Source organism: Dendrobates tinctorius, unplaced genomic scaffold (genome assembly GCF_039654945.1).
Source record: "Dendrobates tinctorius isolate UK_male_01 unplaced genomic scaffold, ASM3965494v1 ptg000071l, whole genome shotgun sequence".
Taxonomy (NCBI): domain Eukaryota; kingdom Metazoa; phylum Chordata; class Amphibia; order Anura; family Dendrobatidae; genus Dendrobates; species Dendrobates tinctorius.
The window spans coordinates 19,029,271-19,052,644 of NW_027361739.1; the positions used below are offsets into that span (position 1 = coordinate 19,029,271).

The 23,374-nt window shown below is 45.9% G+C and overlaps 1 protein-coding gene across 2 annotated transcripts in view; it reads left to right on the forward strand.

The window, feature by feature from the left end:
• The window catches only part of PHACTR3 (phosphatase and actin regulator 3), a 267,395-nt gene that overhangs the window by 46,313 nt on the left and 197,708 nt on the right, over positions 1–23,374 (forward strand). The gene's annotated exons all lie outside the window — the stretch shown is intronic.

Genomic DNA, 23,374 nt, shown 5'->3' on the forward strand with positions numbered 1-23,374 from the left:
GCAGCAGGTGGAGCAAAGTTAATTCTCTGTTTTGTTTTTGCCACTATCGTTCCTAAATCCTCCATGTTGATGATAATGGTTGCCTCATGTCCCAAGTAACTGTAAATTCTGCCACGATCTCTGAGTGTTGATTATGCTTAAACTGAAATTTACAAGAAAATAGGCAGACAGTTTGGTAGGTCAAAGTTGCGTACCGAATGGTCCAGCCCCTGCCCGGGCATTTCTTCTGACTTTGACATGTGTACATAAGATGCGAGAGGTGTGGAGCTGTAACGTGGCACGGGGCGGTAGCCGTGGGTGAGGTACTTGTCTCCCGCCCTGCACGTTACATGAAGGTGGGGGTCCTGTTGGGTGAGTGGACTTGTGCTATGGGAGCGCTATGCCTTTGCAGGCTGCATGTTACCAGTGACTGGGACTGGCCAGGTCCGGATGTTGACGACTTCAATGAGGGAGACTACAAGTCGAAAATAACATTTTTACTTAGCACTAATTTTGTGGGAATTATGCACAGTAGGTAACGGATACACAACTTTCTCAACATTTTTTCACAGTCTCAATTCTTTTCTCATTACTTGTTCTTTATCTCCACTGTTTCACTTTCCTTCAGCACAACCCAGCTCAGTACTACAGTCAGTTAGCAATAATCCTATTCTCAACCCGCAGCTTCTTTCCCCTCAAGGGAACTATATTGCCAATAAGGCCGGTACTTAGCTTCTCAGCTACTGACTCCTTGGAACTCCCGCCCTGGACACGCTCTTCATCTCATGTTCTCTGCCCCATCTCTTGGATCATTACCTCTCTGAGTTATAAACTCGGGGCCGTACTGCTTGGCGTCCTCTCCCAGGACCCATCTCCAGTTAACCACTCTGTCTTTCTGTTGGTCCTCCCGTCTTGGTCTCCCCTCACTTTGGGACACCCACATCATGCGGCACTCTCCACTCTCCAGACCTGAGGTCTGCTTGAGAAGCACACTGGGCTCAACTGACATCCTAACAGGAAACTATCTCTGGCCCTTCACCTTAGCCTTTCCCACTCTGGGCTAGTCTCAACCATTAACTCTCCCTACTGTCGAGCGGAATACAATACCAACACTATTACAGCATGTCATAGTTCACGTTATGCAATACAACAATATGCGTGGTCTTCAAGGGGGAATGTGGATGCAAGTTCCATCTTCTTACGTGCTGATGCCTGATAGGTGCCAGCTGTTTTACATTGCAAACAACTGCAGGAAACTGCTGCTATTGGAGCTAGCTGTAATCTCAGCAGTTTAACTCCCTGACCAGTGACCACAGCATCTAAGTGGTTAGGCAAAGGGAAGGCCTTCTGTCGCCCTCATTCAGCATCAGTTATGTGATCATGGGAACCTGATGTTTTCATGGCAGCTTGGAGCCCATAGGTGTTGTCCAATTTGGACCTTTGTCTAAGCTTTAGGGTATCGTTACACGTAGCGATGCACCAGCGATCCCGACAACGATATGGATCGCTGGTGCATCGCTAAGCGGTCGCTAGTGAGCTGCCACACAGGCAGACCTCACCAGCGACATAGCAGCGGTCAGGGGGTCGCTACTTACCTGTCAGACTAGGCGATCCTGACGTCCTCACGCCCGCGTCCACGCGTCACTCGTTGGCGCCACAGGAAGCCCAGCAGGAATCGCCCGACGAGAAATGGCCCAGGACCTTCTCGCGCGATCAGCGACAGACAGCGGGGGAGCCGGTCGGAGGTAAGTATCACATGTAGCGATATCGCTAGCAATATCGCTGCTACATCACAAAATCAGTGACGTTACAGCGATATTGCTAGCGATATCGCTACGTGTAACGGGCGCTTTAGGCAGCTTTAAAATCATCATTATCAGCAGCACATCATCCTGTGGAAATGTGTGCTGTGCTGCTGAGATGGTATTCTATGTGCACAGAATGATTGCAATAATGATGGTGCTGGTCGCATAGTATGTTCTACAGCCTGTTTACATGGCCAGGAAATGCCCACCGATTGGCTTATATACAGCCAACTGGCGGTCATTTCAAAGGAATCTGTCAGCAGGATTTTGCTATGTTGGAATAATGATTATTATTGCACATATTGCATAAACTACTATTTGCTGTTGTTTAATAATGCATGAGTGTCTGTCTCCAGCAATAGTGTTACATTGCCAATAATACAGTGCTCACTTGGCAGCTAGTCACAGCAATGATAATGTCCTAGTGATAAAACTTTCATTATAAGTAAACAACAGCACACAGCTTGATAAGTGACACATCGTTGAAATCTGTGTTTTAACCCCTACATCATGCTGTCTTCAGATTACATAGCAACCTCCTGTTGACAGATTCCCTTTAACAGCCTGGATCTATGTGTCTAAAACTATTTGCACACTGAGTCTTTTTTGCTGAGTTTTTGGAGCATAAACTGAGCAGAAAATGTTTTTTGAAGAGTTTTGATTAGAGGAGAATATGGAGAGTTTAAGTAAAGTTTCCGCTCCAAAATGTCATTAAAAAAACTTAGTATGCACATACCCTAAAGAGGCCATTACTTGAGTTATTCTGTATATTTCTGTATAGTCAGTACTGTGGACAAATCTAATGATCCGAGCACTGTAATGCTTCATGTGCTGCGTGCTCTTGATGGGATGTGATTGGTGATCCCATGGAAATGTCTAATCAGATGTGATGTTGAAAGCTCCCTCGTGATCTCGTTGTATATTTAATGATATGATGGGGGTTGGGCAGATTCCTATTTTTGATGGTTAGTTTGTGTGTTCCAGGCCACTGATCCCTCTATCTAATTTATTGTGATCGTCTCATTGCTGTACATCGTCAGATGTAGCAGAGCTGAGCCTGTGGGTCGATAAAACCCATGATGCGCTGTTATCTGCTGTTTATCGTGGGATATATAATAAACCTGATCATTTCAAGGTGGAAAGCTTGGTACAATACGTATTACTACACATTTCAGAATAATAAATGAGAAACTGGGTCTGAGCAGAAAAAGTAAATTAATCTGCATGCAAAATGTAATTGCATATGAACACATGACCTTTACACAGAGAAAACCAAAAACAAAACACAAAACAAATATCCTGGAATAAAAAAGTAAAAAAATATATTGCAAAAACTGCATGAAGGTAGTAATAATAGTAATAATAAGGGTATTTAGTTAACATAATTTTGATCAAAATAATGTAGAAGCCATCCCGCCACGTCACGGCAACCCTTGTGGGACAGTCCTAACTCTTGTATTTAAAACCTTTCCACTAGTAAACTGATCCCTCTATCTAATTTATTGTGATTGTCTCATTGCTGTACATATTCAGATGTAGCAGAGCTGAGCCCGTGGGTTGATAAAACCCATGATGCGCTGTTATCTGCTGTTTATCGTGGGATATATAATAAACCTGATCATTTCAAGGTGGAAAGCTTGGTACAATACGTATTACTACACATTTCAGAATAATATATACAATGGAAAAGGGCACAATATTCATGCAATGAGTACCGTAATCTTTAACGTTGTATTAACATCATTTTTAGTTCATTAGGTCTTATTTGTTGAAACTACAATACTCCCTTAGCTACTTGTAGGTCCTTCAGTCTCTACCGAGATAGAATGATGTAGCAGGGATCTGATCTCTTACTGCTCCACTATATCTGTGTTTTCATGACCGCATATGGCGAATCCAGTTTTTCTCTCTTCTCCCAAAAACCACCCCGACTCCTCGTATCCCATACTCTTAAAATAACGCAGACTACCACTTTTCCTTTGGATAATTATGGCCACAGCGGCCAATTTATTAACAAACAATCAAATATTAACAATAAACATCCAAATATTAAATACAAATAATATGAGGGGAGGGTTCTTGGAGCTAAAAGATCTGGCTATAAAAACCTTTTTGGCCCAAGACCAAAAACTAAACCACCATGTTACCCCCAGCCGTCCAACCCAGCTCAAGGGCACCGTAACTCCCGTTCCGGGAGACTCACCACCAGAGCTCCCGAGGTAAAAACCCCGTCCAGAGCCCATAACCAAAAAGCCAGATCCCCCATACCATTTTTAAACTGTCGGGAATATTACATCCAACTCCTTCCCCGACCAATCACCGTCAACTCCAAGAACCCCACCCCCCGCCCCTTAGCCACTGTGACGACAGCAACAAGCAGCGCCTCGCATAAATTCACACCAAAATGCCTCTGCTACTTTTTCCTCCTTTTTCTTTTTTTTTTTTTTTTTTAATTACAAAATTCCCCTAAACACCTTTAATTCAATCCTGCTGCCTAAAAAAGGGAGGGTGGGTGGGTCTTCTCTCCTTCAGATTCGTTGGTGAAGTGTGGCTTTCCCGCACTTTTCCCTGACCAGGCTGCCCCCCCCACCCCAAACCCCTCCCCTGGCCCATCCCAGCCAACCATTATTGCCCGGCCAAAACAAATTCAAAAACCTACCCGCCCATTGCAGTCATGGGGGGCTTCCTTTAGGCTGTGCCCCCTCCAGCCCCCTTCTTGACCGCATATGGCGAATCCAGTTTTTCTCTCTTCTCCCAAAAACCACCCCGACTCCTTGTATCCCATACTCTTAAAATAACGCAGACTACCACTTTTCCTTTGGATAATTATGGCCACAGCGGCCAATTTATTAACAAACAATCAAATATTAACAATAAACATCCAAATATTAAATACAAATAATATGAGGGGAGGGTTCTTGGAGCTAAAAGATCTGGCTATAAAAAACCTTTTTGGCCCAAGACCAAAAACTAAACCACCATGTTACCCCCAGCCGTCCAACCCAGCTCAAGGGCACCGTAACTCCCGTTCCGGGAGACTCACCACCAGAGCTCCCGAGGTAAAAACCCCGTCCAGAGCCCATAACCAAAAAGCCAGATCCCCCATACCATTTTTAAACTGTCGGGAATATTACATCCAACTCCTTCCCCGACCAATCACCGTCAACTCCAAGAACCCCACCCCCCGCCAACCACGAACAGCCCTGACCACCTCAGGCTCGTGAGTGCCCCAAAACCACCAAGGCCCTCTCGATCCCCTCTTGTATTGCCAATGCCCACAGATCAGTGCCGATAGAATTTAAATGAACCCCATCACCCAACCAAAAATTACCGACACCTGCCTCCAACTCAAAGTGCCTGACACTAATGCCCCCATTCCTAGACACAAACCCCGACACTGCCCGATTCAATTTGACCCTTGCCCTGTTAATGCCCTTTAAAGACCTAGCCTGCCTCCACTTTTGCCTCGGAACAACATCCGACCATACAGTCAACACTTCCGGGAAAGATGCCCACAATCTTAAAAAATCGGAACGTATGTCCCTGATCAAGTCCCTCACCGGCCTGACCCCCAAATCGTTACCTCCAACATGTATGACGATAACGTCGGGGGCTCGGTCCAGGCGGACGGACCTGGCAAATTCCGGGAACACCCTGCTCCACACCATACCGCGAAAACCCAACCACCGAACCAGAACCTGTCCCCTCCTAAAACCCAACTGCCTACCATCTGGCCTCGCATCAGCTCTCAGCGCACCCCAATACACATAGGAATGTCCAAATATCCAGGCAAGCAAGGGGTCGCCACCTGAAAAAACATAACAGATTATAAAACAAATTACTTAACCGGAGCCACGACCACTGTTAACGTCGAACATATAGTAAGTAGCGATCCGACTGCCACCCGCCAATTCCCTTGATTGCCTCCGCCCCCAGACCAAGACCGTCCGCCTCAGTTGCCGCTCCGATCCTAAAAGAATGCGACCCGAACCTGTCCTGGGGAAGGCCCAACTCCAACAATCCCTTCTTCAAGACTGCAATGAACTGGAAGCGAGACAAATAGGTGCCATCCGCATGGCACAAAAGAGGCCCCGTCCTACCTGCCCACACATTCCAGTATGATTCCAAACAACTACTTGGGCACATTAGTGCCCGACCAATGCGCCCCAAAACTACCCTTCTGCCCCTCCCCAGTTGATCCGTTTTCGAACGCCGGATCCAAAAAACGATGCCCCCTGACCAAAATTCCACATCTTCCGCCTGCAGCCCACCAGGTGAAACCTTGCTGCATGACACCACCTCGCCAATCCGCATTGCTCCAAAAAAGGCCAAAGAAAAAGCCAACCTAAACAGCATCAACTCGAATCCTGAAGTACAAATACCCTCCAGGACTCTGCCTAAGCTTTCCAACGTAGTAAACGAAATAGGCCTTCGTTTATCACAAACTTTCTTACCCCTACGAAAGCCTTTCAACGCCTGTCTCACCAAAAAATTTTTCGTCACGTCCGTCATCCCCTGTAACTTGAAACCGAAAGCCAAGCCTGACACAAATTTATTGACCTTAGCGGCGGACCAACCGCTGTCAGCCGCCTTCCCGACCAAAAACAATACCGCCAACATCCTATCCTCCTCGCTATCAACCCCATCCCATTCTGCCATCCACCGCTGCCATACTCGCCACGAGGATTCGTATGCCGACCAGGTTTGCTGAGATAACGATTCCCGGATTAGTCTTCCCGCTCTTCCAAAATCACCTTCCACAGCTGAGAAGGGCATTCCACGCCCACGACATCCGCTCCTGGTGCCAACTCTCGAAAATGCCCCCACTGAAAATGAGACAAAGAGTCTGCTATTGAGTTCGAAACACCGGGCACATGCACTGCTGAAATCCCTGCATTCAACTCCAGACAGCGAAGAACCAAAACTCTAACCAATCTGATCACTGGGGGAGAAGAGGCCGACAAGCTATTAATCACCGCCACTACACTGGCGTTGTCGCAATGAAAACGCACTTTCCGGTTCGCAAACATAGGACCCCACACGAACACCGCCACCACAATAGGAAACAGTTCCAACAATGTCAAGTTTTTTGTATGGCCCAGCAACTGCCAGGCCTGAGGCCAACGCCCCACGCTCCACTTTCCTTTGCAGTAGGCGCCGTAACCAGAACCACCCGCTGCATCCGTATAAATCTCAAAATCAAAATTGCTCAACGCCTCCTCTTGCATCAGTGACCGACCATTGTAATTCTGCAAAAAACGCTGCCAAACCAACAAGTCCGCCCTATGCTCTTTATTTAAACAAACAAAATGGTGCAGAGCCTTTACTCCTGCCGTCGCACCTGCCAAGCGACGAGAAAAAATGCGGCCCATAGGCATGATCCTACAGGCAAAATTCAAACGCCCCAACACTGATTGCAACTCCTTCAGAGTCACTTTATGCAACTTCGCAATCCTATCCACCTCCTGCTTCAACAATGACAACTTGTCCTCTGGCAAACGACACTCCATCCTTTCCGAATCGATGATTATGCCCAAAAAACTTATAACGGTTTTCGGCCCTTCCGTCTTCTCTGACGCAAGCGGGACCCCAAAATGCTCTGCCGTCCAAACCATGGCTGCTAACGCATTCCTACACAACGGTGAATCCGGGGGACCAATAAAAAGAAAGTCATCCAGATAGTGAATGATCGATTCCACACCCGCGACATCCCTTACCACCCACTCCAAAAAAGTACTAAACATCTCAAACAACGAACACGAAATTGCACAACCCATCGGCAAACACCTATCAAGGTAAAAATTCCCGTCCCAAAAGCAACCCAACAGCGGAATGCTGTCTGCATGAACCGGCAATAACCGAAACTCGGACTCGATGTCCGTCTTTGCCAACAAGGCCCCTGACCCATAACGACGCACCCAATGCACCGCCGTATCAAAGGAGGTATACTCCACTGAGCACAACTCTCGGTCAATACCGTCATTGACTGACAAGCCCTTTGGGTACGACAAATGTTGAATCAAACGAAACTTGTTCGGCTCCTTCTTTGGCACCAACCCCAATGGGGAAACAACCAAACCCGCCACTGGAGCCGCGGGGAACGGACCCGCCATCCTGCCCAATTCCACTTCCTTATTCAATTTCGCATCAACCACCTCCGCATGCATTACTGCCGACCGCAAATTTTTAAACGAAAGCGGAACCACATGGCCGGGAGCCGGAATCCTAAAACCCTCCATAAAACCGTGCCAAAGAACACTAGCCTCTGCCCTAGATGGGTATCTATTTAGAAAGGGGGCCATCTTTTGAACTCTCACCGGGCTCTCCCCCTTGACCGGCACCCACGTTTGGCTTACCCTTCCCCTTCTTAAAACATTTTGAAGCCCCGTGGGAGCCACCATTACAGTGGGAGCACGCATGCCTAAACTTGCAGTTGGTCCCATACTTGCACTGCCCATCATTAAATTGCCAGCACATCCCTGCCTTTTCTCTTCCTCCCTGGGTTCCCTGACCACCACTTCCGTGACCTGCCGGCTGACTACTAGCGTCCCCGCTCCCGTGAAAGGACTGCCCATACCTCACTGGAGCCATCACCTTCAACCACAACCCGATATCTTTCTGGTCCCACTTTATCTCTGGCCTTACTGCCTTCCTCTGTCTAAACTGCTCGTCATATCGCAGCCACGCCTGCCCCCCGTAGATACGATGCGCCTCCCCAATAGCGTCTAAATAACAGAACAAGCCAGAACAATTATCCGGAGACTTTTCACCTATGACACTCGCCAAAATAGCGAATGCCTGCATCCAATTCACAAAAGTCTGTGGAATCAGACGCCACCTCCTCTTTTCCTCCTCTTCTTTCTTACTATCATCTTTTTTTCCCTTCTCCAGATTAAATTTTTCTAACGGAAGCAGGGAAAATATCTCAACATACTCGTCACGCCAAATCTTTTCCTTCACCTCTTTTTTCAAATGGGCACCCAGAGGCCCCTCAAAACACACATAAACCTCCCCCTTTGCCCTATCGTCCAGTTTTATCTTATCCCCCTTATCTGTGTCCGTCTGCACCGAGACAGATACCCCCGCCGATGCTCCCTCGTCACCTTCCACAGTGCGAACCACCTCACCTACTGACTGAGTGACGGAACCACGCCCCGCTAACCATACCCCCGCTGGGGATGGAGCTGCTTCTCCAATTACCCCCCCTTCCAATCTCCGCAATACTTTTGACATAGTATCTAAAATATCCCTGAGTCCTGGCACCTCAGCTCCGGTAGGACCCCTACGCCCCCCCTGCTCCCTAACATCTCCCATCCTATCTCCAATCTCATGTAATACAGCCCCTGCGGGCAACAAACAAGACATAGACCCATACTCACCAAGCTGCGCGGGTGCTGTGTCCCTGCCAGCCGGATATCCAGAATCCTGACGCCTTCCGTCCTCCTGAAGCACGCTCGGCTGCTCAAGGCCCGCGCCCCTGGCCTCCTCGTCACCAGGGGGGACCCGAGCACGAGAATCCCGACGCTCCCTTGAACTCCCGCCTGAACGGGATCTGCGACGTTCTCTAGACCCGGACCAGCCTGACCGGTCCGTATGACACTCCAGCCGACTGCCGGGCATCCGGTCGGGGGCACCAGTCGCTCTCTCCACCCTCCATTCTGTGTTGGGGCCAGGTCGGGCGGTCTCTAACTGCCCTCTCCCGCCCGCCGCTCTCTCTGCCGTCCGCGCTGTGCTGGGGCCAGGCGGGGTGCCGTCCCACTGCCCCCTCCCGCCCGCTGCTCCCTCTGCTCTCCCTGCAGTGGTGAGGCCAAGCAGGGCGTCCCCTCGCTGCCCCCGCCCGCCCGTTGCGCCACTCCATCTGGCGCCCCGACTGCCAGGCACCCCGGAGCAGTCCGCATCACTGGGGGTACCTGCCGCCGCTCCACCAGGCGCCGTCCTTCCTGTCGCTGCCCGCTGCCGTCCCCCACGTGTGGCAGCAGACCTGCCGCGGCCTGCTCCGTCTCCCTGGGGCCGGCCGGACGCTGCTGGGCCCCGCGATGAGTCGTCTCCAGCCCGTGACATCACTTCCGGTCTCACTTCCTGCTCCTGGCCGCCCTCCGGCTATGAGCGCCCACAGGCCGGCTGGGCGGATTCCTGCCGGGACGGGCGCTAGGAGGGGAAGCGACCCCAGTGCCTGCGCCGCCCGCAGGGTCCCTGGAGGGGCTCCGCAGCCGTCGCCTGCTGCGCCGCGTCACCTCCGGCGACAGCCTTTCGGGGGGCCTGGTCCTTCTTCCTCGCCGGCTGGTCCCTGGAGGGTCCGTTGCGCTGAGGATGGTGGAAAGCTGCGTTTGAAGCCATCCTCCCCTCCTGGACCGGGCGGCCTCTTGAAGTCTGGCCATCAGCTGCTCCACGGTCTCCATCTGGCTGCTGCGTTTTAGGTAAGGGTCTTCTCTCCTTCAGATTCGTTGGTGAAGTGTGGCTTTCCCGCACTTTTCCCTGACCAGGCTGCCCCCCCCCCACCCCAAACCCCTCCCCTGGCCCATCCCAGCCAACCATTATTGCCCGGCCAAAACAAATTCAAAAACCTACCCGCCCATTGCAGTCATGGGGGGCTTCCTTTAGGCTGTGCCCCCTCCATCCCCCTTCTGGACACAGATGCAGTGAAGGAAATAAGTATTTGGTCCCTTGCTGATTTTGTAAGTTTGCTCACTGACAAAGACATGAACAGTCTATAATTTTAAGGGTAGATTAATTTTAACATTGAAAGATGGAATATCAAAAATAAAATCCAGAAAATCAGAGTGTATCTATGTCACCGTATCCCAGAATTCCAAGCGGAGGAAGTTCACCGACCGCCATATTGGGACACCCAAGTGATGGGTGTCTCAATATGGAAATTGCTGCTGGTACCAACCTATTGCGTGGTACCACCAACAGAACACCATCACACCACACACACACTCCATACGTCGTACTCACACACACACTGACTCACACACTCACAGTCACACACTCACATTCACACCTCACACTCACACACTCAGTCACTCTCACACTCACATTCACACTCACACACTCAGACTCACACACTCACACACACACATTCACACTCTTACACGCTGCGAATTCCGCGCAGGCGCAGTGAATCATTCGGCTGATCCCAGCGGCAGATGCACTACATGTCTACAGGCAGAGGAAGCCAGTCACATTAAAGGGGTTTTCCCACGAACGAAAGTTCATTTTAAAAATTGTCTGTCTGACCATGCACAGAGCATACCACATCTCCTGGGCAGGGGAGGAAGCAAAAGATAATACTGACATTACAGCAGGGGATCACAGAGGATTCATTATGTGAGGTAAAAATATTTCATTGACTGTTTTTAAACAATATTTTACCTCACAAAATGTATCTTCTGCGATCTCTTGCTGTAATGTCAGTATTGTCTTTTGTTTCCTCCCCTGCCCAGGAGCTGTGGTATGCTCCATACACGGTCAGACACAGGGGTGAGAGAGACAGCGCACAGGGGGAGACAGCTCAAGCAGGACAGCACATGAGGGGAGAACACAGCACAGAAATGAGAGAGACAGCAGACTCGGTGACCTGGACCCGTAGAAGCGAGTAATCGCGAAACGGCCGTTGTCCGGCACCTCCCTCCCCTAGCATTCCTCTAATGTCCTGCACGTCCACATATCTGCTGATGGAATTCATGTGAAATAAAGATGCACAGTTTTTCAGCTTTATTGGTGAGTGCTGCATATTCCTTCTTTTTTCATTTCACATTGCACTACTGAGGCATGCTGATTACAAGTCTCCTTCTGATATCTGTCAGACGCACTGTGGTCATGAAGACTTTGTGTGAATTCAGACAAAACCAGATGATAAGTGAATATTGTTATATTCACATACTTAGCAACATAGGTGGTGGACATTCAGGGAGAGTATAGTCCCTTCCCCATAGAAAAAATCCCCCGCAGAAGCCCCCATTTGTGGGCACTGTTTATGTATACCCCCTATTTTCAGACTAGAACATTTTTGTTCTAATCGCTGATGTCCTAGTTGTTCCACTGACTACAGGAATTATTTTCAGCTTTGCATGGTAATTTGGGAAAGACTTAGGCCCCAAGTTACCATGGCAGACGTTGTTCATGCCATTCTTTATGCGGGGCATGTGGGAGCATTAATAACTCAGACGACTGGAGTAAGATTTGTGGCACAAGGTACGTCACAGCTTGTCATGAATTCTAATTCACCGAGCCCTGTCCCACCTCTGCTTTGCCCATTATGATGAAGCCGGTCAAAATTGGCGTGAAAATGACAAAAATTGCCAAATTTTTATGCAACCTCATTTCTTAAGGTCTTTTCATCTGATGTAGTAAATACTTTGATGAAGCATGGCTTTAATATTTTCATTCTCAGCTCAGAAATATTTTTGTAGGATGGGATTTCAGCTTTGTATGTACAGTTGTGGCCAAAACTTTTGAGACTGACCAACATTGTTGTTTTCATAGTTTGCTGATTCATTGTTTTTTGATCTTTTAGTCAGATGGTTCTATGGTCAATGAAGTACAATTATCAGCATTTCATAAGTACTCTTTACACTTTTATTGTGACATACATCATGTTTATGGAAAGATTCAGCATTTACAGTGTCGTCTCTAATTTTTCAAGACTACTGCCCTTTGTCCTGACAGCTGGATATCGGCATCTGGGATAAACTCTGAGTGATAATCTCCCATTATTTTCTAATCAGTGCTTGGAGTTTATGACAATTTCTATGCTTTTCTTTGTCTACCCACTTTTTGTGGATTATCCACAGGTTGAGATCTGAGAAGTTTCCTGGCCATGGACCCAAAGTTTAGCTCACTAAACCACTTAGTTATCACTTTGACCATGTGACATGGTCTCCACCATGCTGGATAAAGCATTGCTCATCACCATATTGCTCATGAATCATTGGGAGAAGTTGCTCTTATGTTAAGATCTCTTGATTTGTGACAGTGTTCTTAGGCAAAATTGTAAGTGAGCCCATTCTCTTGGATGAAAAGTAACTCCACACATTAATGGTCTCAGGATGCTTTAGTCTTGGCATTACTCAGGACTCATGGTCATGGTAGCGTTCACCATTTTTTCTGATGACTCTCTGTGACATCTCAGGGCAGAGGGCGCGATGACGTCACTACAGCGTGCCCTTGTGCTGAACACTGCAGAGAGTCAGAAGATGCTGGAGATCGAAGCAGCGGACATCCGAGAAGCGGACGGGAGCAGAGGGGAACGGGAGAAGTGAGTATTTGAATATTTAATTTTTATCTATGGAGAATTATATAGGGCCCATTGCTGTATGGAGCAATACTGTATGAAGGACAATGTGGTGCTAATAATACTGCATAAAAAACTATGTGGTACCTATAATACTGCATGGAGGACTATGTGGTACCCATTATACTGTGTGGAGCAATATATGGGGCCCATAAGTGAAATCTTTGGCATTGTACTATACCTATATTTCTTATCTGTGCATCATGAATCAAGGTATGTGTTCAAGGGCCACTGAGACTCTTTCACCCAGGACCAAAGAAAACCTGAAGTCGGCCCTGTGTACTTTGCTCCTCTTTCTGTTCAGTAAGGGTCTGTTTCCAAGGGCAAAAACCATCAGCGCTTTGGATGCATCACATGTCCGCTCTGTCCAAAGCGCTGACGGCTTTTGTACGCACAGTGATTCCGCATGTGTTCATTGAACCGTGCCGAATTACCGTGTCCTATACATTGTATGGGTGATTTTATCTTGCGGAGACGGAGCATCTCCACAAGATAAATAGACATGCTGCTGTCTGGAGAGACTCGCCGCATGTGCGTATATGCAGGGAAGCCGGAGGCGTCCCTACACGCATAGTGGACATGAGATTTCATGAAATCCCATCCACTATGCTGTAACATCTGGTTGCTGTGGGTTGGATGTGTAGCTGTACGCAGCGTCCAATCTGCAGCGTTTACTGACAGTGGAAACATAAAACTGTGAAGTATGATAGAACTTGAAACTGCATTTTGGAGGGGAAAGATTGTGGCTGTCACTGATATTTTTGACACACATTGACCGATTCCTTATTGGATTTGTGCCCTTTTTTGTCTAGTTTTTGGTGCATGTCATCTGTTTTTCATTTACATCTTATTTGTCTTTTAATTTGCACCTTTCACCTTTTTAAAGTCTTTTTTTTATATGTGTTCACCTGTTTGTTTGTTTTTTATATTCGTAATTGTGAGTGGAGTGTGGGATTTCCAGGTAATTCATCAATTCTAGCTTTTTAAAAAGTTGCACCTGTTTGCAAAAATATACTTTTGTCCCTCCCGGGTTGATTTTATGGGCACCTGGAATTTTTAAACCAGCTTGGCATATTTTGTAAGATAGATTTTGAGCTAAAATGTTCTGAGAAAGGTTGAAGAAAAAAGATCATTTTTGATTCTTCGCAAAATTAATGAAAAACATGCATATTTAAGAGTTTGGTGCAACAAATGTCAACAAATACCACAAGACAGTTGAAGAAAAGAGACTTAAATAACCTGTATGTGATGAAACGATTCCTATGACTTTTAGAAATAGGAGACTCACTGTAAACATGAGACGCCAAGACTGTCATTGTTATGTCCCATGAATGAGACATTTTACAGACTGTCCTGTGCATTTTACATGCTGTGTATTACAGTCTCTCATATTGTTTACAGTTGCTATGTGTTCCTGTGTTTTGCATAGCAAGTTTCTCCTCCTGTCTCCCTCTTCTGGGTGTGATGTCACTTCCTTTTTCTTCCCCTTGTGTATCATTCTCCATCTTGGCTTCATTAGAAGCACATGTGTTTTCAGCCTATCTGAAGAAAGTCTTTTTTACCTGCTGCTGTTTGTATGCATTCAACAAGAATTCTTAAAGAAATCAAAGTCTCTTCTGGATTCTTCATAACCTGTGTGCCAGCAGCTGAGTTAAGCTATCTGTGACCGTCGCCAATCGTAAGTAAGGTGAAGAGATCCAGCATCTCACAGAGCCATATTTGCAGCCACAGGCCCCGGGGACAGAATAGTAAAAAAGATTTACCAGATTCATCTGTAAAGCCACCCACAGCTTCTATAAAGCTACGGAACTTCCTGCAGAGCATCCGCTCCCAGCATATAAGAGACTATACAGCTCCCCTTCTCCCTGTGAATCAGGATGACTGAAGGAATGACTACACGGTCTCTGCCAGACCTATTGTCAGAGGAAGAGTGCATAGAACTTGATCCTCCATTTAGTGAGAAGGCTAGACGTCCCACAAAGCCAACATGGAAAATAAGGGAGAATCTAGTAACATGATCTTCTCCGTGCTACAGCAGAGCTATGTCATATAGACAGCCTGTCTCAGCCTGCTTCTCTCCAACAACCACCAGAGGGAACCCTTGCACAACTGTGTTCAGATTACCAATGTTATGCAAATATAGCAGATCAGTATATATCAGTGTTAAAGAGACTTAATCCGTCAGTTCTCTGTATGGAGCTGCAAGCTTTCCAACAACTTTACTCTGAGAGAGAAAGCATGGTGCGCGATATAAAAGCCAAGACAGAGGCAAGAATTGCGCTAATAGCCGAGATGGCATCTACACTGTGTTCCAAATTATTATGCAAATGATATTTTTCTCTGATTTTCCTAAATAGTCGCTACAAATGACAGTCAGTCTAATAAAAGTCATCACCGGTTAGAGTATACATCAAATTTTATTGAAGAAACCTCCCAATAATAACAGTATAATCTCCAAAATGAATAAAAACTCAAATTGCACTGTTCCAAATTATTAGGCACAGTAGAATTTCTAAACATTTGATATGTTTTAAAGAACTGAAAATGCTCGTTTGTGGAATTTGCAGCATTAAGAGGTCACATTCACTAAACAAAAAGGATATTTCGGAGTTAAATAGCTTAACAGGCCAAGTTACATGTTAACATAGGAACCCTTCTTTGATATCACCTTCACAATTCTTGCATCCATTGAAATTGTGAATTTTTGGAGAGTTTCTGCTTGTATTTCTTTGCATTAAGTCAGAATAGCCTCCCAGAGCTGCTGTTTTGATGTGAACTGCCTCCCACCCTCATAGATCTTTTGCTTGATGGTACTCCAAAGGTTCTCTATAGGGTTGAGGTCAGGGGAAGATGGTGGCCACACCATGAGTTTCTCTCCTTTTATGCCTTTTATGCCTATAGCAGTCAATGACTCAGAGGTATTCTTTGCAGCATGAGATGGTGCATTGTCATGCATGAAGATGATTTTGCTCCTGAAGGCACGTTTCTGCTTTTTATACCATGGAAGACAGCTGTCAGTCAGAAACTCTATATACTTTGCAGAGGTCATTTTCACACCTTCAGGAACCTTAAAGAGCCCTACCAGCTGTTTCCCCATGATTCCGGCCCAAAACATGACTCCTCCACCTCCTTGCTGATGTCGCAGCCTTGTTAGGACATAATGGCCATCCACCAACCATCCACTACTCCATCCATCTGGACCATCCAGGGTTGCTCAACACTCATCAGTAAACAAGACTGTTTGAAAATTAGTCTTCATGTATGTCTGGGCCCACTGCAACCGTTTCTGCTTGTGAGCACTGTTTAGGGGGTGGCCAAATAGTAGGTTTATGCACCACAGCAAGCCTTTGAAGGATCCTACACCTTGAGGTTCGAGGGACTCCAGAGGCACCAGCAGCTTTAAATATCTGTTTGCTGGTTTATAATGGCTTTTTAGCAGCCACTCTCTTAATCCAATGAACTTGCCTGGCAGAAACCTTCCTCATTCTGCCTTTATCAGCACAAACATGTCTGTGCTCAGAATCAACCACAAATCTCTTAACAGTACAATGATCACGTTTACATTTTTGGGAAATATCTAATGTTTTCATCTCTTGACCAAGGCATTGCACTATTTGATGCTTTTCAGCCGCAGAGAGATTCTTTTTATTTCCTAAATTCCTTGAAACCTGTGCCCTGCTTAATAATGTGGAACATCATTCTTAAGTAGTTTTCCTTTAATTGAGCTCACCTGGTAAACTAATTATCACAGGCGTTTGAGATTGATTTCAGTGATCCAAAGAGCCCTGATACACAATACCATCTATGAGTTTATTTGAAAAACAAAAAATAACATCTTTATGACACTTAAATCCAATTTGCATAATAATTTGGAACACAGTGTAGTATTTCTGGCTTAGCCAGACAGTCAAAACGATCATCTAAGTCACGCTCTTCAAATTCCTCAACCCTCAGCGAACAGCTCGTTAAATCACATGCAGAAGCCGAGGCCACTAAAATACAAGCTGCCTTCGCTCAAAAGGAAGCTGAGATGAAAATAGAGGCCCTAGAGAAGGAACATGAACACGCCATAGCCATGGCAAGGTTATAGGTCCTGGAACAAGCCATCAGTGGGAGCCAAAGAGACAGCATCAGTTTAAGTGATTTTGATACTGAAGACCCCCTTAAGCGCACTAGAGACTATGTACAAAGCCAATACAGCGCTACCCCTGCTCCTGCAAGCCTTCCTGACCACACAGATGCTCCCCTTAGACAACAGGACACCGAGTGTTTACCCGCATCCTGCACCCAAGGTCAGTACAATACGCTGCCAACTTAGCATCCTGATCCTCCTTTGTGCACCGAAATGTACCGGAAACCTGCACCTCACCAAATCTTGTACACAGAAACATACATGCAGGCCAATATGCAGGCAAGTCCCCACACTCCAGTCAGTCACACAATTCCAGTCCCATGTGTGGCAGAAACTAAGCTCATTAAGCCAGTTAATGGACTGAACGCCTACGCTGCCCCATATGTTCCTGCATTCCCAGGTCAAAGCACAGACTGTAGGAACAATGCTATCCAGCCAGCAACGGTCCTTCCAAAATCAGAGCATGCTCATATGACCGGCTTTGCAAGGTACATGATTCGGCGTGATCTAACTAAGACCGGTCTTACAAAGTTTGACGATAAACCTGAGAATTACAGGGGTTGGAAGTGTACCTTTAAAACCACAATCAGTGACCGCGGCATCACCGCCGCAGAAGAGCTAGACCTGCTAATCAGGTGGCTTGGGCCACAATCCACGGATCGGGTCAAGAGACTTAAATCCGTCCACATCAGTAATCCCATTGCGGGGCTCACCGCTGCATGGAAGAGGCTAGAAAGAAGCTATGGCAGTCCACAGGCCCTGTTCAAGCGACTAGAGGATTTTCCAAAGGTATCTAATAAGGACAGTACAAGGTTCCAAGAGCTCAGCGACCTCCTGTTAGAGCTTCAACTGGCTAAAGCAGAGCCGTACCTGTCTGGCCTCAGCTACCAGGACACTGCTCATGGGGTAAACCCAATAGTTTCCAAGCTGCCGTCCAATATCCAAAATAAGTGGGCCATGCTTGGATCAAAATACAAAAGGGAAAACCAAGTCTCCTTCCCTCTATTTTCCTACTTCTGCGAGTTCATAGAAAATATTGCAGAGTGTAAGACTGATCCAAGTTTTTCCTATGGAGAACACGGTGACCTTGCTTCATCTCCTAAACATGAGAATCCACGTCTTAACTACCGGAACCGCCGAGCTCCAATGTCTGTCAACAAGACGGATGTTCTTCCCACACCTACAGTATCACAAGATAAGAGTAACAAAGGTGAGAAGATTGAGAATTCTAATCGTATGTGTCCCATTCACAAGAAACCTCATCCCTTAAAGAAATGCATCGGCTTCAGAAAGAAACCACTCCAGGAACGTAAAGAGCTTCTGAAGAACTTTGGGATATGTTACAGGTGCTGCGCTTCTACTGAACACTTTGCTAAGGACTGCAATATATCTGTCAAGTGTTTGGCGTGTGACAGCGAGGAGCATGTGCAAACGCTCCATCCATCCCAATCTAACATTGCAAAGCTTACTCCTTCCCCCACCACAAGGCAAGGCGGGGAGGATAATGTTCAAACAGTGAGTTCTATCTCAATATCTTCTTCATGCACAGAAGTCTGCGGAGAAGGCCTCTGGGACAAGTCATGTGCAAAGATATGCCTGGTGAATGTGTATCCCAAGGGTCAACCAGAGAAAACTGCAAGGGTGTATGTTATCCTGGACGATCAGAGCAACCGATCACTTGCAAGGTCAGAACTCTTTGACATGTTTGACTTAAAGGGAAACTTTCACCCCTACACTCTAGGCACCTGCAAAAAACCAGGGGAAGAGTCTTGAGGAGATCATTTGCATATTCCCAGTGCCTTCTGGGATAAGTGAAGAGTCTCCGCGAGCTCAACGATCACTGGGTTTTGGCTCATCTTTCATCGTTTTTAAGAAATCTCAAGATGGAAGAGGCCAGGAGCCATTTGGTGAGCTGCATTTCTTGCTACATGTTCACAGATTTACCAGTGGAAAAGCCAAACTTCACATGCCACAAATGCAAGCTTGTGTCCCTGTTGGAGGAAAAGTTGCAAAATCTCGAAGAGAGGATAGCTACGTTGAAGATCATTAAGGAAGGTGAAGAGTTCTTGGACAGAGCAGAATTATCTCTTCATGTTACAGAAAGAGAAGAAATTCGAAGTGCACCTGAAGAAACAGAGGAATGGAGACATGTGACCCAGAGAAGCAGGAGGATCAGGAGGCAGTCAGCACCCATACTGCTCAGGAACCAGTACCAGGCTCTCACGCAGGAAAACGATGAAGAAATACATCAGGATAAGACTTTGCCAACAAACAGCAACCTTGTACGCCCTCAGAGTCCTCCTGGATGGAGAAAGAAAAATGTTGTGAAGAAGAAACGGAGAGTGGTGGTCATGGGGGATTCCCTGCTGAGAGGAACAGAGGCCGCTATCTGCAGACCGGATATAACTACAAGAGAAATGTGCTGTCTTCCAGGTGCAAAAATTAAAGATGTGTCTGACAGGATATCAGGACTCTTCAGACCTACAGATGACTACCCATTCCTGCTACTACATGTGGGGACAAATGACACCGCAAGAAACGACCTGGAAATCATCTGCAGAGACTTTGAAGACTTAGGCAAGAAAGTGAAAGAACTGGGAGCGCAGGTGGTCTTCTCTTCCATCCTCCCAGTGGATGGCCATGGAACAAGGAGGTGGAATAAGATTCTGCAGGTGAACAACTGGCTACGTCGATGGTGCCGTCAGCAACGATTTGGATTTCTGGATCACGGAGTGAACTACTTATACGATGGACTACTTGCTAGAGATGGGGTGCACCTTACGAAGACTGGAAAGCATGTATTTGGAAGTCGCCTTGCTACACTTGTAAGGAGAGCTTTAAACTAGAACAACATGGGAAGGGAAGCAAAAGACCAGAAAAAGCCATACACCTGACAAATGTTATTGAGAACTATATTAGAAGTGGAAAGGAAGAACAAAGACGAAAGAATCTAATTAATAAAAATATTGGAGAAAGAGAAACCAATCACAAACTAAAATGTTTCTATACTAATGCACAAAGCATGGGCAACAAACAAGGAGAATTGGAACTACTAACACAGGAAAAGAAATATGATGTAATTGGAATCACTGAAACTTGGTGGGACAATACACATGATTGGAATACAAGACTAGAAGGATACAACTTATTTGCAAGAAACAGACTTGATAAACGAGGAGGGGGTGTCGCATTGTATGTTCGAAACGCGTATATCTGCACAGAGATTGAAGCTTCAGAGACTGGGAGTTCTGTGGAAACTGTTTGGGTAAGAATACAAGGACAGAACAATGGAAAGGACACCATTGTAGGCATTTACTACAGGCCGCCTGTGCAAGCCGAAGATATAGATGAACTCTTTATGCATCAGATGGCCAAGTTCTCCAAAAAATATGACATAGTTGTCATGGGAGATTTCAACTATCCAGACATTTGTTGGGAATCTCTCTCAGGCAAAACTAACAGGTCAAGGAAATTCTTATCCTCTCTTGCTGACAACTTTATCTTAAAAAGGTAAGGTAATAAAAGGTAAGGGAGAAAACAAGAGGAACTGCTACCTTGGATCTAATCCTTATAAACAGGGAGGAAATGGTTGAGGAGGTAAAAGTGGCTGGGACCCTAGGAGGTAGCGACCATGCTATTTTAGAATTTTGGATAACTAGAGGCGGAAGACCTGTGAAGACTCAGACGTCAAGGTTAGATTTCAGAAAGGCAGATTTTAAGGGATTCAGAAAGAGAATTGGAGGGATCCAATGGCTGGATATCCTTAAAGACAAAAATGTCCAGGAAGGATGGGAAATCTTGAAAAATGAAATTCTCAAAGCACAGTTGTTAACAATTCCGAAAAGAGGGAAGAATAGGAAGCATTTAAGGAAACCAGGATGGATGAACACAGAACTTAAGCACATGCTAAAAAGGAAGAAAAAAATGTTTATAAAATGGAAAGAGGGAGGCATATCTAAAGAAGAATATAATGCTGTCTGCAGAACCTGCAGGGCACAAATCAGATTATCTAAAGCTGAAAATGAACTGAGGCTTGCAAGAGATGTCAAAAGCAATAATAAAGGATTTTGGGGATATGTCAAAAGTAAAAGAAAAGTCAAAGATGCTATAGGATTTTTACAGGATGAAAATGATGAAATGGTAAGACAGGATGTTGAGAAGGCTGAACTTTTAAATTCCTATTTTGCATCTGTTTTCTCTCAGAAAGGAAATGCAACATCAACTGTTATTCACTGTCCTATTAAGGGAATAGAAGAATCCAGGATATCTATAAACAGAAAGATAGTGAGGAAACACTTAGCTAACCTAAATGAATTCAAGTCTCCAGGTCCAGATGAATTACACCCCAGAGTACTGAAGGAGATAGCAGAAGAAATTTTTGAACCCCTCTCCATAATCTTTGAAAATTCTTGGAGAACAGGAGAAGTGCCAGAAGACTGGAGAAGAGCAAATGTTGTTCCTATCTTCAAAAAGGGGAAGAAGGTGGACCCAGGCAACTATAGGCCGGTGAGTCTGACTTCTATACCAGGAAAGATCTTTGAACAAATTATTAAACAACATGTATGTCAATACCTGGATAAGAATGAAGTGATTAAACAGAGTCAGCATGGGTTTCTAACTAATAAGTCATGTCAGACTAACTTAATTTCCTTCTATGACGGTATCACTGATTGGGTGGATCAAGGAAATGCTGTAGATATAGTATATCTTGACTTCAGCAAAGCATTTGACAAAGTCTCTCATACAATCCTTATTGAAAAAATGACTAAGTATGGAATGGACAAGGCAACTGTTAGGTGGATTCATAACTGGCTTAGTGATCGGACCCAAAGAGTGGTCGTAAATGGCTGCACATCCAGTTGGAAGAATGTCTCAAGTGGGGTACCACAGGGCTCTGTCCTGGGCCCTGTATTGTTCAACATCTTTATCAACGATTTAGATGAAGGAATTGAGGGTAAACTGATTAAATTTGCTGATGACACAAAGCTAGGAGGGATAGCTAATACTAGAGAAGAGAGAGAGAGGATTCAAAAAGATTTAAATAAACTGGAGAAGTGGGCAGCAACTAACAGAATGGTTTTTAACAGGGAGAAATGCAAAGTACTACATCTGGGCAATAAAAATGAAAAAAGCATATATAGAATGGGAGGAATAGGGCTAAGTGACAGCACATGTGAAAAAGACTTGGGTATACTAATAGATCACAGACTGAATATGAGTCAACAGTGTGATGCAGCAGCAAAAAAGGCAAATGCAATTCTAGGATGTATTAACAGAAGCATACAGTCTAGATCACGTGAAGTCATTATTTCCCTCTACTCCTCTTTGGTCAGACCTCATCTGGAATATTGTGTCCAGTTTTGGGCACCACATTTTAAAAAAGACATCAACAAACTGGAGCAAGTTCAGAAAAGAGCGACCAGAATGGTGACCGGTCTGCAAACCCTGTCTTATGAGGAAAGGTTGCAGGATTTGGGAATGTTTAGTTTGCAAAAGAGAAGACTGAGAGGAGACTTAATAGCTGTCTACAAATATCTAAAGGGCTGTCACATTGTAGAAGGATCAACTTTATTCTCATTTGCACAAGGAAAGACTAGAAGCAATGGGATGAAACTGAATGGGAAGAGACACAGATTAGATATTAGAAAAAACTTTTTGACAGTTAGAGTGATCAATGAGTGGAACAGGCTGCCACGAGAAGTGGTGAGTTCTCCTTCAATGGAAGTCTTCAAACAGAGGCTGGACAGACATCTGACTGGGATGATTTAGCGAATCCTGCTTTGAGCAGGGGGTTGGACCAGATGGCCCAGGAGGTCCCTTCCAACTCTACGATTCTATGATTCTATGGTGTTACGGAGGTCTCTGGGAGAAGAGCCAATGGACTCATGGTGTCTTCTCTTGAGAACAATGTGGAGATACCCTTACCCACTCTGGTCGAATGCCACCAGATACCGTCCAACAGAAAGGAAATTCCAACTACAGAGGCTGCACTCCATCACCCTCATCTAAAGACTTTGGCAGGCAAGATACCAGCTCTCAACAACAGCGCAAACATCCTGATCCTGCTTGGCAGAGACATTCTGCGACTTCACAAGGTACGTCAGCAAATCAACGGGCCGCACAACGCTCCATTTGCTCAATGCCTTGACCTAGGCTGGGTTA